Raw genomic sequence first — 13,447 nt, 5'->3', positions numbered from 1 at the left:
ATACACCCCCCACAGGAGAAAAAGAGAGATCAGATACACAAAAAGAAAGCCCCCCAGGGATGTAAAGAAAAGAGAAGAAAAGTGCAAGACAGAGAAAGAAACCGAGGGGACAGAAGGTAGAGTAGTCTGAGCAGGCGAGGTTCAGGCACATGGGGACACAGGGAAGGGGATGCGAAGAAAAGAGTGTGAGCTCGCCCGTGGCGAGCTTCCTGCCCCCAGCCCTCTCCTTGTCCCCCAGTTTTGAAGTGGCCAGTTTGGACACTCAGCTTTAACTAGGGGAAATCATCCCACCCACCCCAGCTCGGCCTCCCAATGAAGCCCCCTCTTGGGTTTGGGGTTCAACTTTCGTCTCCCAGAACCAATGGGAGGAGCAAGTCCCCCATGCTGATGCCCAGCCCCGTTCAGCCGGTCCTGTTCCGGTGCCTAGATCAGGCGGGCGCTGCAAGAGGAAGTGAAAATCGTCCAGTAATTAATTTCCCTGCTGCCGGGGGGTGGTGGTTTTGACACATCCGAGGCTGTGTCTTTCCCTGAAGCGGGGAGCAGACAATAGAGACACGTGGACTGGGAAGGGAGAGGGGGGAAGGGAGGGGGAGCGGGGCTCCCGCTGGAACTCTTTGCAGGTCAGCTCCTTTGTCTCCAGGAGGATCTGAGCGGACACCCCCGCCCCCCACCATCCGGCCAGAACCTAGGGGAGCTTCCATATCTTGGTAGGACCGAGGAACAGGAGAACACATCCCCCCTGCCCAGCAGATGCTTGGCAAAGTGCCATGGTGGTGGGCTTGCCTCAAAAAGTATGGGATAGCCAGAGCTCAAGAGTCCTGGAATCAGACTCTAGGAATGCCAAGATCTCATTGGTCAACAGCAGTCTGTTTATGGGATGCCAGACTGATGGAGTGGTAATGTGCTTTGGGAACTGGGTCATCCCAATACCAGTTGGGAGACGAAGACCCATGGAGACTAAGAGAGGGCACGGAGGTGACCAAGGTCCCAAAGTGAGTCAGCAGAAATTTCCAGAGACCTCCGTAGCCTTTGGGCCCATTCAGTCAAGGACTCACACAGTCTTTGAGATGTCACTTAGAAACCTCAGAATAAAATTTGGGTCCCTAGTATGGCCAAGGCCCTGAATGTTATGGGGCGCCTTGCCTATCTTCTCAGCCAGATTGCCCCATCTTTTTGTCCTCTGGGACTTTTTTTAACCTCAGTCACAGAAGGTTGAGGTGATGATACCACTTGTCTCATGGCACACCCATGGCACACCGGTATTCCCTACTCTAACCACACAAGCCGATCCATGTTTAGTCTTGTAAGCTTACGGCTCTCTCTTGGCCTCCACACTGATTCTCCTATTCAGATTGTTCTTCCCCCCATTTCATCCTAGTACACCCCTCCTTGTCCTCAATGCAGTGCCGAGGCATCACTTCAGCATCACCTCCTCTGGGAAGTGTCCCTGACTTCCTGCATGGTAAGACTGGGCTTGCCCGTTAGCCCCTGAGCTTTGTGAAACTGTCCTGTGTTTGGCTTAGCATACTCTTACAGTGTGCAATAGGATGCCCCAGCTCCCTTACTTATTAGCCATGGGACCTTGGACAAGCAATTCAACTGTCCCGTGCCTCAGTTTCTTCATTTATAAAATGGGAATAATAATTGAAGCTAACTCAGGGATTGTTGGGAGCATGACAAGAGTTGCTACATGTAAAAGGGCTTGGAATGGTGCCTGTCAAATAGTAGGCGCTCAAGCCATGTGGGCTGTGTGTGTGTGTGTGTGTGTGCCTGGAGTACCCAGGATTCATTTAACACATATTGGAGGGGTTCTTTGATGTAGGTGGTGACTTCAACAGTCCTAGTCCCTATTCTCTTTGGAGGTGACATTCAAGGGATGTAAAACTGGGTGGATAATGGAGAGTGATGGTACTTAGACAAGGTGGCCAGCAAGGGTCTCTTGGAAGAGGTGACATCCAACCAGGACTTGAGTGATGAGATAGAGCCAGCCATGGGAGGAGCCAGGAAAAGAATGCTCCAGGCAGAGGCTTCACAAGTTCAAAGGCTCTAAGGGGAAGAGCTTGGGCCAGTTCAGGAATAGCAAGGAGGAGAAGGAGATGAGGTGAGGAAGCTGGCAGGGCCAGGACCCCAGAAGGTGCTCAGTAAATCATGAATAAATTGTAACTATGGGGTGAGGTTCAGTCTTAAAAGGTGGACCTATTGGTTGGAGAGTAACTTCACTGCTCACATAGAGAAAGTTGTTGAGAGTTATTTGCAGTGTAGTCATAGTTTTAAGTTTATACTGGGTACTGAGATTTCTGTGCCCTAGGGGTGCCTAATCCAGTGGGGTAAGACAAGTGGGCACCCATGAGTTCACCTCTGCCTTCTCAATGATTCTACCATTCCAGCTCTTACATAAGGGATGGTAAAACTGAGCCCAGAGAGCTTTGCAGGACACTGAGGGTCCACAGTGACTTAGGGACAAAACTGGGCCTAGACTTCCCTCTCACCTCAGGTCTTCTCAGTGGGAGGGAACAGAGGTAATCCCCCCTTGAACTGGCCAATGGATGGCCACAAAAGCGAGGTATCCAAGGTCCCATGGCTCACTAGTGTCAGGTTGAAGATGACATTCTGGGTCTCTGACCACTGCTGGAAGGTGGTGTGGGCACCTGTAGCAGGTAAGAAGAAACCTTCAGGAGTTCCCATCATGGCTTAGCGGTTAACAAACCCGACTAGTATCCACGAGGATGTGGGTTTGATCTCTGGCCTTGCTCAGTGGGTTAAGGATCGGGCATTGGCGAGAGCTGTAGTGTAGGTTGCAGACGTGGCTTGGATCCCGCATTGCTGTGGCTGTGGTGTAGGCCGGCAGCCATAGCTCTGATTTGACCCCTAGCCTGGGAACCTCTATGTGCTGCAGGTGTGGCCCTAAAAAGGCAGAAGACAATAAACAAATAAACCTTCAGCCCAGAAGGTGAGGTTCAGAAATACCTATGGGGGTCGGACGACCTTAAGCCTGTGTGATATGTACAACCGCTGGCATAGTTTCGTCACGAGGATATATGGGGAGCCTCCCAAACCTCCCCCAACACCGGCTCACTGGTTCCAGAAAGTCCGCTGTTAGGAATTCATTTCTCCAAGTCGCATCAAATAAGGAAAGAATTTTATTCCCGAGGATGCTTGCTGCAGCGTCAGAGACTGGAATAAAACCCCCAAGCTGGAGAAAGTGGGGAGGGGCTGTGAGGAAGACGTCTACTTGGTGGAATATTCTGCAGCCATCAAGAGCTAACACATGGGGGAAGACCTCATGGAATTATGTTAAGTGAAGGATGTGGAATCTCAAAATCCCTCACAGCACATTTGCAACTGTGAACCAAAATAAAAATAAACGTGCACAGAAAAATGAAAGAAGCGTGGAACTCTGAGCGTTTCTCCACCTTCTTTTTGTGTTTTCCAGAAAGACCATAACAGGCTTCAGTTCAAGAAGCATTTATGTTGAGCACTTGTAACTACTCCCTTACTTCTGAAGAGAGGAAATGATCAAGTTTTGTAAAATATGTCAGGATAGTCATTCTTCTGACTTTTGGGAAGACAGCATTGCCGATGGCAAATTTCCCCAGTGACAACAATAATTATTATTACATCAACAGCGGCTCCACGTGCCTGGCACTGTTCTAAACATTTACCCTTCACAGAAGCTGGCCTTGCCAGGGGCTTTCGATAGAGGGATTTAGAATCAGCCTGTTTGCAGCCCAAAGCCATGCTGTGCCATTTCCCAGCTCTGATTCTCTGCCTTGGTTTCCTCATCTGTAAAATGGGGATGTCCATAGAGCCTGTCTGCAATGTTGCGGTGATGAATAAATGATAATGCACCTATAAAGTGCTTAGAGCAAGTGCCAGGCACCCAGCTACTTGACTTGATAATTAGTGACTATTTTTATTTACAGATCTTCACTCGTCTAAGCCTCACCATGGCCTCATGGCAGAATGCTCTGTTATTGGTCTATTCCACAGATAGGGAGGAAATGACTGGCTCAAGGCCACTGTACAGGGGAGTTGGGGAGGGTCCCACATCCATGTGGCCCATTGCCTGCAGGAGTCCCAGGCTTGGCATAATGGGTCAAGGTAGTGGGGGCTGCGGACTCGGCCCTTCCTGCCCTACCTGGACTGCTCTGGCCTCCTTCAGATCTCAGCCCTGCCTTGCCCATCACACAGCAGGGTGACTCCTGGTGTCTGGGTGTGAGTCTCAGTGCTGTGTAACCCCAGGGTGCTGGCAGAGCCTCTCTGAGCCTCACTCTGCACATCTGTAAAGAGGGGACTGGGCGTCACATTTGCAGGCTTCACTCCATGGTATTAGGAAGGAGCACTGCTCTGGGAGTCAGGAGCCTGATTCCAGCCTCGCCTCTGCTCTCTCTCTGCTCCCCCTTCTGGGCTCCAGCTTTCTGGTCTATCGAATGGGCACGGGGCAGGATGGTCCCTGAGCTGCTGTCCAGAGTCAGTAATGGAATTCTGTATGAATTCCAAGGAGGAGAGTGGCCACAAATGCATCCACTCCACGCTGATGGAGCTCTTTCTCTGGTTAAGCTTCACTTACTCTGTCTTTTTCTCCAGTGTATTTTCCTCTGCTGAGGCAAAGGGCAGAGGGTAAGAGAAGCCTGAAACTGACCCTGCCTGGCTCTGTACACCAGGACTCAGAGACAACTCGCTCAGGCCATGTGGGGGGCCTCTGGGATCTGATAGTGGCTGCGTTCACCTTGGTCCTTGAAAACAGATGCGAAAACGGAAGGAGAAGAGCAGGAGGTTTATTGGGGATAACACCCGCAAGGACAAGAGGTGCGCCTTCAGACCAGGGCGCGGGTCTGACGCCTGTGAAAGGAGAGGTGGGAGAAAGGGGGATTGGGTAAGGAGAACCCCAGGCGGTGGCGTGGCTCCAAGGGCATCCGGCCAACCCCAGAGGCAGCTCCAGGGCAAAGATTTCCTGCAGAGGAGTCTCAGCCTGGCAGAACGGCCAGCCCTGGCTCCCCACTGGGCCCAGCCAACAGTGGGGCACCGTGGAAGGGTGTGGCCGATCGAGAGGCTGCTGTAGCAGGAGACCCTTAGTGACTGCGGTCTGTCGGAGTAGCAGGCACCTCCCCACGGCTGCCGCATGTTTTTCTTTATTCATTTAATAAACATTTGCAGCTCTGGGCTCTGTGCCAGGTACTCATCTACGCACTTTACAAGTATCACCTTAGTTAATCTTCACACTCGCCTTCTGAGGGAGACAGTACTGTGAGCCCCATTTTCAGAGGCGGGAACAGCCCAGAGAGGTTAAGTAACTCGTCCAAGGTTGTACAGCCAGTAAGTGGTGAACCATGGGTCCCACCCAGACAGTCTGCTCCAGAGGCTGTGCGCTCACCCTCTCTGCCTCGCTGCCTCCTCTCTAGCTGCAAAGGCCCTGGCAGCGATTTCTGGGAAGCTTTCCATTTTCCTTCCTCATTGGCTCAGGAGCTCAGAACCTCAACCGACTTCAAGGAGGGGCCTGACTGGTGCATTTGGGGGTGTGGCAGGGTCCCAGATCCCCAGAGCTTCTACTCAGTTCCCTCAAAGCCTCCTACCTCAAGGCTTTTGCATATGCTCTTCCTGCTGCCCGAGCACTTGTCTCTCCCCTCTTTGCCTAGCGAATGCCTCCTCCCATCACTCCCCTGCTTGACACCAAGATCTAGCCCAGGAGTTCCTGTCGTGGCTCAGTGGTTAACGAATCTGACCAGGAACCATGAGGTTGCGGGTTCGATCCCTGGCCTTGCTAACTGGGTTAAGGATCTGGTGTTGCCGTGAGCTGTGGTGTAGGTCGAAGACATGGCTTGGACCCCGCGTTGCTGTGGCTCTGACATAGGCCTGCGGCTACAGTTCCGATTAGACCCCTAGCCTGGGAACCTCCATATGCCACGGGAAGTAGCTCTAGAAAAGGCAAAAAGACAACAAAAAAAAAAAAAAAAAAAAAAAAAAAAAAGAAAAAAAGAAAAGAAAAGAAAGAAAAAAAAGATCCAGCCCAGGATAGAGATGCTATGCAGTGGGAAGGAGCATGTTTGAAAGTCCCAGATGATAATAAAGCTACCTGACATTTATTGAGCCCTTATGATGTGCCAGGAGCCCAGTCTAGCCCTTGAGGTGATCATCTCGCTTGAACATCACAGCATCACAGCACAGGTGGATCTGGCTCCTGTCTCCATTTTACAGATGAGGAAACCAAGGCTCAGAGAGGCAAGGGGACTTGCCCAAGGAGAGCCAGCTAGGTGTCGGGATTCAAACCCTGAGCTTTTCTTTTTTGGCTGCCCTGAGGCATATGGATTTCCTGGGCCAAGGATCAGATCCAAGCTGCAGTTGTGACCTACACTGCAGCTGCGGCAACACTGGATCCATAACCCACTGTGCCTGGCCAGGGATCAAACTTGCGTCCCAGGGCTCCAGAGACGCTGCTGATCCTGTTACGCCACAGCGGGAACTCCTCAAAGCCTGATCTTAAATCTTATAATCCCTCCCTGTAGGAGACCCCAAAGTGGCCAAGGGGGTCTCCCTCCCTCAACCCCTCCAGGAATGAATGCTCCTTGAAGGGGGTGTGGTGGGGGCCCATATCTGCTCCGTTCACTGCCACACCCTGTCACCTACACAGTGCTGGGCAAACAATAAGTGCTCAATCAGTACATATCTTGAATGCATGAATAAACGAATGGGTGAAAACCCTCCTTGTGGTCCCTCCACCCACCGTGGTCCCCTTGGGGTTAATTTGTCTACACTCAGGGTTTCCCTCTGCTTGTCAGAAAACTGAGTCCCCGTCCTGATTGCCACAGTACCTGACCTTCTCCCATTGCCGTGTCTTCTCCTCCAAGTTGGAGACATTCCTGAACAGGCTAACTCCTGCCCCTGACAAGGTCACCCTCCAAGCAGTTCTCTGAAACCTCTAGAAAGGGCTGGTGGCAGGCTTCTGATCACTGGGCTCCCTGCTGGTTCAGGGGGACTTGGGACAAGCCCCCAGCATGGGTCAGGGATGGAGTGGCTACAAGGCCCCTCCCAAGAGCCTGACATTCAAGTGCAATGGTTCAAGGTTTGAGCCTGCATCACCCCAAGCCAAGCTTTAATTCCAGCTCAGCCTCTTCAAGCTGTGTAACTTTAGTCAAGTCACTTCGCCTCTCTGTGCCTTTGTGTCCCCTCTGTAGCACCTGCGAAACAGGGCTCAGGAGGCATGGAGCATAGTCAGCCCTCAAAGTGGAAGCTCTCCTTGAACAGCCTCCGGGATATCAGTGTCATTCCCTCCCCATCCTGGCTTGATATTTGGGGAAACTGAGGCACGGGCCAGGCAGGTGCCGCCTTTGGGACGTTCAAGCTCCAGCCTGCCAGATCAAGGCTGGCTCCCTCACCCCACGTGGCCTCTCCGGCCTCCCTCTCTTCCCACCAGCCAAGCTGAAAACCAGCCTGGCAGATGCTGAGGCGGCTGTTGAAGCTGCAGAGCTGGCATTTCTGGGCTCCCATGGCTCCTGGCACAGAGGAATCAACCCCTCTCTGCACCCCCGGCTCTGCCTCCTGCTCCTGCCTCTGCTCGTATACCAGCTGGGACCCAGCAGCTTCTGGAGAAAGCTGGGAGGCGGCCCAGGTGCATGGAGGCAGGGGGCTGTCGGTATTGACCTGTGCCTGACCCCAGACTAGTGGACAGACTCCCAGGGAGGAAGAACATCCACCTGCCCCCCAGGTCACACCTTCCCACGTCCCCTCTGCCTCACCCCAGCTGTAGAGGGCCCGGGAGCAGAGGGGTTAAAAGCATGGCTGGCCTGGGCTCAGATCTCTCCTCTAGTACTTCCTGCTGAGTTGTCTGTCCTTGGCAACTTTCCTGTTCTCTTTGTGCCTCAGTTTTTTCAGCTGTCAAATGGGGATGCTGATGCTAATGGTACCTGCCTCACAGAGCAGGTGGAAATCGAGCGAGGGGTTTAGGACACCAGCTGGCACACAGCTGGTGCTCAGTAGCATCAGCCATGGCAAACGGGAAGGCCATTCTCCTCTGGCTGACCTTTTGGACCTTTCAGCCCCAAGGAGTGTCCCCTCTCTGACTCCTGCAGACAAGGCTATGCAGGGAAATCCCTCTGGCCTGGCATACAGTAGGGGATCATTAAAAGGTCTGCTTAGGAGTTCCCGTCGTGGCGCAGTGGTTAACGAATCCGACTAGGAACCATGAGGTTGCGGGTTCGGTCCCTGCCCTTGCTCAGTGGGTTAACGATCCGGCGTTGCCGTGAGCTGTGGTGTAGGTTGCAGACGTGGCTCGGATCCTGCGTTGCTGTGGCTCTGGCGTAGGCCAGTGGCTACAGCTCTGATTCGACCCCTAGCCTGGGAACCTCCATATGCCGCGGAAGCGGCCCAAAGAAATAGCAAAAAGACAAAAAAAAAAAAAAAAAAAAAAAAAAGGTCTGCTTGGGAGTTCCTGTTGCAGTTCAGTGGGTTAAGAACCCAACATAGTGTCCACGAGGATGCAGTTTCGATCCCTGGCCTCGCTCAGTGGGTTAAGGATCTGGCGTTGCTGCAAGCTGCCACACAGGTTGAAGATGGGGCTTGGATCTGGTATTTCTGTGGCTGTGGCGCAGGCCTGTAGCTGCAGCTCTGATTCAGCCGCTAGCCTGGGAACTTCCATATGCTGCAGATGCGGCTAAAAGGAAAATCAATCCATCAATCAAAGGTCTGCTTGGCTGTGGTATGGCGTGAACTCTTGGAACCTTCATGACCCCTTTTGGGGGTAGACAGTATGATGATACCCATTTTATAAAGGACCACACAGGCACAGAAGAGAAATTGCCCAAGGGCGCACAGGTGGTAAGTCTGCAGATATTTACTGAGCACCTATTATGTGCCAGGCACAGTACTCAGGACTGAGGACACAGCAGTGGACAAGACAGACACCAGCTCTCAGCGCATCTCACTCCATCCTACTGTGCTGATAGAGAATAGCAAATAGGTAGATATGCCAGCATCCTGTCCACAGAGCAAGTGACAAGTGGGAAAAGGGAGAATGGGATGGGGTGGGGCTGTTTTAGCCAGGGTGATTAAAGACGACCTCTCTGAGGAGAGGACTTTCACGTAGAGTCCAGAATGCAGCAGCTGTCTGGATGGGACACGGGGGATCTTTGCTAGCATTGCTGTGGCAGGTTGGGTCTGGGATCCTAGAGATCCCGGGACTGGCGGCACCTCGAGCCCCCTTGACTGGGTCAGCTTCAACGTGGACAGCGACCCCCTGGCCCTCCTCTGTGGAGTAGTTAAAACAACAAAGCAAATGCTTTCGCTTCTCTGAGCCTCACTTTTCTTATCTGTAAAATAGGCAGTAATAAGCTTAGCACACATGTGGGAGAAAGGAGATGCTTAACAGAGACAATCCAAGGAAAGCACAGAGCCGGGCACAGCAGAAGCATCCGCTCCTTGGTGGCTGGAGTGGACAAGTGACTTTCCTTTCAACTTGAGTCCCCTCCTTTGCCCTAGGAGTCCCCTCCTCCCCTTAGTGGGGTCCATACTGTCCATACTGGTCCATACTGGCCTCCTCTGCATCCAGGGGCAGTCATGCGGCCCAGCCTAGCCACGTGCCATGCTGGCTAGAGTGTGGCAGCCCTTATACTGAGTGTCCCAAAACAGCAGGGACAAAGGTCTGGGTGTTGGCAGCATGAGCACTGGCCTTGGGGCCTGGCGAGCAGATGTCCCTGAGGCCAGGCCTTTGACCTAATTTGGTTTTTTTTCTTTTTTTGCACATGAAGCCTCCATCCTGGTTTCTGACACTCTCTGAAATTCTTCAGGTGTGCAGCCGTGGATCCTTGATGATTCAGCAGCCTATGCCATTGTCTGCAAACTCCAGTCGTAATATTTTTCTCAGATTGAGGGGACTACAGCAGCTTCCACCCTTCTGGTCCAGGGATGGCCCCTGGGAATATGCAGGCACCCAGTTCTTCCCTCTGTCCTCACTGCAAGGGCAGGGGCCTGGGGTGCTCACATTGAGATTCCCGACTCCTGGCACAATGTGACTCAGGAAAGTCTCAATACATGTTCATGGCCTGACCTCTAAGCAGTACAAGACACAGTTTCCACACATCTGCCCATCCCACTTGCTTCCCTGAACCGTGTTCCAGTTGATTTGATGTTTTTTGGAAAGTGTTGGAAACTGAACACAGAACTGAGCTAAAAGAGACTGTCACCTCCCTCCCTCTAGATATTGGACTTCAAATAACTGGTCCAGGAGTTCCCATTGTGGCTCAGCCGTAACGAACCCGACTAGTGTCCATGAGGACGTGGTTTCAATCCTTGGCCTCACTCAATGGGTTAAGGATCCGGCATTGCCGTGAGCTGTGGCGTAGGTCACAGACGTGGCTTGGATCTGGTGTTGCGGTGGCTGTGGTGGAGGCCGGCGGCTACAGCTCTGATTCCACCCCTAGCCTGGGAGCTTCCATATGCCGCCAGTGTGACCCTAAAAAACAAAAAATAAAATAAATAATAACTTGTCCAGATAATTCGTAAGATTATCTGGTGACTCTTTGCCCTGATGACACACCTTAAGCTGTTTTGTGCTTCCTCCCTGTACCGTTGCTAAACCTCATTTTACTACCCCTTCTCTCTTGATCTCATTCTGACAATGGCGTTGCCCCCTCCCCTGTGTCCCCACCTCCCACCCTGGCACATTGATCACAGCTCAAGAGCCCACTTTGATTGGTTGGTAGCTGTTGCCCGGAGAATAATGTTGAGATAGATTCTGGAACTGAGCTTGGGCTCAGTGTGAAAGACTGCTGTAATTGATTAATGATGTCTGCCAAGATGCAGAAAGGAAAATGCTGGTTTATTTGAGATGTACTTGTCATTCCCCATCACAGGTGCTCCTAACCTGGGGCCCTTAGAAAGAATTCAGGAGGCCCACCATTAACTGGGATAGAAAAAGGATTGCGTCTTTAATTTCCCTAGCCTCTGTCTGCAATTTATCATTCCTTTGGTGATGAATGCAGGCCACACACCATAATGGTATTAGCAGGACCTGCAACATTGTCACTAATAGAAATCCAGATATTTCCTTATCACATTATCGATGTTCCAGATATCTTGAAATACCATTTTCACTCACCATGACGTGGAAATTACAACAGTTACACGCTAAATCTTATGTAATAAAGAAGCACACATATTACTGTAATGCAGATTGGATTTTAGCATTCTGATAACTTTCAATATAATCGATTTCCTTTGTAATACTATTTTCTTTTTTTGTAAGTTTTTTTTTTATTTTTAATGACTCAATGGATTTTATTACCTTTATAGTTGTACAATGATCAGCACAACCCAATTTTATAGCATTTCCATCCCAAACCCCCAGCCCATCCCCCCACCCCCAACCTGTCTCCTTTGGAGATTGTAAGTTTTTCAAAGTCTGTGAATCGATGCCTGTTCTGCAAAGAAGTTCATTGTGCCTGTTTTTAGATTCCACCTGTAAGTGATAGCATTTGATGTTGGGGTCTCACTGTCTGACTGACTTCACTTAGCATGATCATTTCTAGGTCCATCCATGTTGCTGCAAACGTCGTCATTTCTTTCCTTTCGATGGCTGAGTAATATTCCATTGTGTGTATGTACCACATCTTCTTGATCCACTCCTCTGTCGATGGACTTAGGTTGTTTCCATGTCTTGGCTATTGTATAGAGTGCTGCAATGAACATTGGAGTACACATATCTTTTCGAGTCATGGTTTTCTCTGGATAGATGCCCAGGAGTGGGATTGCTGGATCAAATCATAATTCTATGTTGAGTTTTCTGAGGAATCTCCATACTGTTTTCCACAGTGGTTGCACCAATTTACAGTCCTGCCATCAGTGTCACAGGGTTCTCTTTTCTCCAGCCTTTATTGTTTGTAGACTTTTTGATGCTGACCGTTCTGGCCAGGGTAAGGGGGTACCTCATAGTCGTTTTGATTTGCTATTTTCTTTTATGAATTTAAAAACATTATTCTGAGAAAATGTCCATAGACCTCACCAGATATCAGAGGGTCCCCTGAACTCTGGCCCAACAGATTTTCGGGGCTCCCTGCCAGCCACCTTTCCAAGTTCCCACCCTTATCCTGGGCCCGGGGGGGAAGCAGGAGGGTGAGGGGAGGTCCCTCAGGCCAGGAGAAGCCAACCGCACAGCCAGCTCCCGTGCCAGTCGCCCTGAGGGGCAGTGGGCGGTGCTGGACCAGCAGAGGTGGGGGATGGCGAAGGAGGTGGTGCGGGTGACTTCTGGCCAAGGCTGGGCCAGCTCATGAGGAGGTGAGAAACCGGTATTTCCCAAGGTGATGCAAGGGGAGGAGCCTGAGCCTGACCTGCTAGAGGTTGGAGGGAAGTGTTAGTCCCAGTAACATCCCACATTATCCTCCCTTATGGGCTCAGAGGCCCTGGACTGCGGGAGCCTACAGCCCGGGAGAGAGGAGACCCATGACCCCGGGGAAAGGGGGCCCAAGCCCCTTCATCCAGCGCAGGCAACTTATCCGTTGTCACCTCATCCATTCATTTTTTCATTCATTCTCTCACTCACGTTTACTTAGCACCTAGAAAGTGGCCTGGTAATGTGCCAGGATCTGGGCTGGGCACTAGGCAGGGGGACCTGTGTGAGACTCAGTCCTCCCTTCTCAAGGCACAAGCAAAAACAGTGACAGCATAAAGGATTGACGCTCTGATGGGAAGACATCCATGAGGTCCCTCACCCAGCCCGGAGGGATCAAGGAAGGCTCTCTGGAGGAGGTGACCTCTCAACGGAGTAGGAAGGAACTGGATCTGTGGATGCGCAGAGGAGATGCTCAGGAAGCGGGGGCGGCAGCGTGTGCAAAGGAGCTGGGGAAGAAAGAGGACACAGAGGACTTGGGCAGGCATTCACTGTGGCAGTGGAGGTGGGGAGCGATGGCTGGGGGGGTCACCCAGGAAGCCTGGAAGCCATGCTCGGCCAGTTCCCTGGCTGTGGGGAGGAAGGGGTGCGGGCCCCTGCTGCCCCATCTGTCGGTGGCACTGAGCTGTGACTTCCGTGGCCTGAGGAAGTTCAAGGTCACCGTCTGGGGTGGGGGAGGTGGGGGAGGTAGGGACCACCTCACCAGGGCTGGCACAGGCCCGCTGGGAAGCTGGGGCCGATGCCTGCCCCTCACGGCCGCCTCCACGAAGATCCTTCTGCTCCGAAGGCCTGAGTGGGCCCTGTTCCTTTATTTATGGGCTGTGTGAGCAATTTGCTCCTTGCTGGCCGGCTGGCTGGGTGTGGGGATTACTCACGCCCCAGTTGTGGTCCGGCCTCTGCAGGCTGCGGGGTAATGAGTGAGGTAATTAAGTGTAAAAGACAGGAGCGGGCAGGGGAGGGCTGAGGGGGCCGAGCAGTCACTGGTTCTTTTCAGGAGCAGGGGAGTGAGATAATGTTGGATAATAGCTCAGCCAGGCCCTGCCCAGGCGGCCCGGCCTGTGCCGAGAGGTG

The sequence above is a fragment of the Sus scrofa genome, chromosome 17 (assembly GCF_054392235.1).
Source record: "Sus scrofa isolate SSC_HxYL_T2T_F1_AM1 chromosome 17, Sscrofa_HxYL_maternal_Yorkshire_Landrace_v2.0, whole genome shotgun sequence".
In the NCBI taxonomy this organism is placed as follows: domain Eukaryota; kingdom Metazoa; phylum Chordata; class Mammalia; order Artiodactyla; family Suidae; genus Sus; species Sus scrofa.
The sequence above is the reverse complement of the archived record's forward strand: the minus strand, read 5'-3'. Positions refer to the sequence as shown.